Source organism: Macrotis lagotis, chromosome 6, assembly GCF_037893015.1.
Source record: "Macrotis lagotis isolate mMagLag1 chromosome 6, bilby.v1.9.chrom.fasta, whole genome shotgun sequence".
Classification (NCBI taxonomy): domain Eukaryota; kingdom Metazoa; phylum Chordata; class Mammalia; order Peramelemorphia; family Peramelidae; genus Macrotis; species Macrotis lagotis.
This window is the reverse complement of record NC_133663.1, coordinates 225,389,753-225,392,447: the sequence shown is the minus strand read 5'-3', so window position 1 is coordinate 225,392,447 and position 2,695 is coordinate 225,389,753. Positions and strand designations below refer to the sequence as shown.

General features: G+C 35.4%; 1 non-coding gene across 1 annotated transcript; it reads left to right on the top strand.

Moving 5' to 3' along the window:
- Nucleotides 1-1,018: 1,018 nt before the first annotated feature.
- On the top strand, nt 1,019-1,125 carry LOC141492460 (U6 spliceosomal RNA). The gene has a single exon (XR_012469926.1). It is a non-coding gene; the product is annotated as a U6 spliceosomal RNA (small nuclear RNA).
- Nucleotides 1,126-2,695: the final 1,570 nt, after the last annotated feature.

Sequence of the window (2,695 nt, the reverse complement as noted above, 5' to 3'; positions counted from 1 at the left end):
TATATGTGCTACATACATATGTTGTAATATGCACACAAATATATATGTATACACACATACATATATATGTATTTTTATATATCCTCTTGTATGTACAAATATACAGTAATTACCAGGAGCCAATATGTATTCATTAAGACTGTCTTGTCAGATTAATCTCTCTTTCTTTATTGACATTTCTATTTTAAATTTTATTTTTGCCAATTGCATATAAAGATGGTTTTCAACATTCATTCTTTTGCAAATTTATGAGTTCCAAAATTTTCTACTACCTTCTCTTCCCTCTCTCCTTCCTATGGCAGTGTACAATCTGATATGGGTTGCATATGTACTATCTTTGTTAACATGTTTCCATACTAGTTGTGTTGTGAAAGAAGAATTAGAACTAAGGGGGAAAACAACCTTGAGAAAGAAAGGAAAAACATAAATGAAGTTTTAAAAAGTGAACATAGTATGCTTTGTTCTGCATTCAGATTCCATAGTTTCTTCTTTGGCTGTGGATAGCATTTTCCATAACAGATCTCTCAGGATTGTCTTTGATCAATGAACTGCTGAGAGGAGCTGCATCTATCATAGATGATAATTTCATAATGTTGTTGATAATGTGTTCAATATTTTTGTGGTTCTTCTCTCTTTATTCATCATCAGTTGTAATTCTTTCTATGTTTCTCTAAAGTCCATGATTTCATATAGAACAACAGCACTCTATAACATTCATATACCATAACTTGTTCAGCCATCCCCCAACTGATGGCCATCCCCTTAATTTCCTTTATTGACATATCTTTCTATAGATTTCAACATGGCAACAGATTAGATCACTGGACTTAAAACTGGGAAGATTTTTTGTTACATATGCATACACATGTTTCATAAATATATAACTATGTAGCATGCATTTGTCATAGTATATATACATATAAAACAAAAAATATACTTAATATGACATACATATCATAATATTTAGTTCTTCTCTTTCTCTCTCTCTCCCTCCCCCATAAGAAGAAAAAAAGAAAAGGTGTTAGCTTCAGCAGCACATATACTAAAATTGAAATGATACAGAGAAGATTAGCATAGCTCCTGCACAAGGATGATATGCAAATTTGTGAAGAAACAAAGAAAAGTCACAGAGATCCATGGCATTATATGAGTCAGTACTAACTCAAGACCATGACTTATAAGATCCTATATATGTTGTTTTTTATTTTTTTTAATTTTTTAAGGGAATTGGGTTAAGTTACTTCCCCAAGGTCACACAGCTAGGCAATTATTAAGTGTCTGAGGTTGTATCTGAACTCAGGTCCTCCTGATTCCAAAGCTGGTGTTTTATTCACTGCGCCACCTACCTGCCCCATATGTGTTTACTTTTACAAACCAAAGTTTATTTTAGTTCAAGGCAGAAGACCCAAATAGCATATTTTGCTATTATATATAAAGACAGAACATACAAACTCCTTTAAATCCCTGAAGTATACTACCCAACAAGTTCTGACATGATCAGTCCAGAAGGGACAGAAAAAGAAGATATACGACCAGGTAACATAATGGAGAAAACATGCATCAGAAACCTAAGCAAAGGCAGGCAGGCAACAGACATTTATTAAGCATTTCCTTTCTGCCATGTCCTCTGTTGAACTCTGGAAATGCAAATATACAAGCAAAAGAAAAGTTCCTGTGTAGAAGTTTACATTCTAATTGGAGAAAAGCAACATACAAAAAAAGAGCTGAAAAGAGAAGGTGAGAGGACACAAAGTGCCTGTGTGGAGGCTTGAATAGTATTAACAAGGTCTAGAAAGTCAGATGCAAAGCGAAGAAGTGTATGAAGATTGACCAGCTCTGGACTCCTCTCCAAAATTGAATACCCCTAAGGAATCTGTCTTACAGAAATGGATCAACATGGTGGAGCAATGTTTCACCATGAGGACACAGGAATGAATGAATTTTTCAAGGTAAGGGAGGTCCCAGTCACTGAAACTGCATCTGAATTATGGTGGTAAAATCTGAAATTCAGGAGGGTGCACATATAAAAGATGTTCTTGTAGAGAATCATGGTTCTGGAGAATGCATGAACAATTAGACAAGTCACATATCTGATGTTGCAGAACTGGTGATGTTATCTGATAATATCACTGAGCTATTCTTTCCATTTTCTGATGTTTTATCTCTGCTGGTCTCATAGTAAGTGAACTATTCCGTGTTACTATTTTTTTTTAGTTTTTGCAAGGCAGTGGGGTTAAGTGGCTTGCCCAAGACCACACAGATAGGTAATTATTAAGTGTCTGAGGCCAAATTTGAACTCAGGTACTTCTGACTCCAGGGCTGGTGCTCTATCCACTACACCACCTAGCCACCCCCATGTTACCATTTTTTGAGGCACAATAATTGAAAGCCTTTGCCTAACAAATGAACAAATGAATAAAAGAGTAACTTATTAAATTCTTACTAGATGCTAAACACAGGATATAGTTAGAAAAAGAAAGAAATCTGCTTTTAAAAGTTCACAATCTAATTGGAAAAGACAACACATAAATAAGTGTTCAGCAAATGGAAAGACTTGGAACTTCCAAGGGTTCAATGGCAAAGCCAACAGGAAGGGAGGAGGGAACTTGGGTGTTTAGGTTAGATGAGGTGAAAGTGCTGAGGATCTAGAAGGTCAAGGGAGTGTTCAGATGTGGGTACAACAGCAAGGAAGATG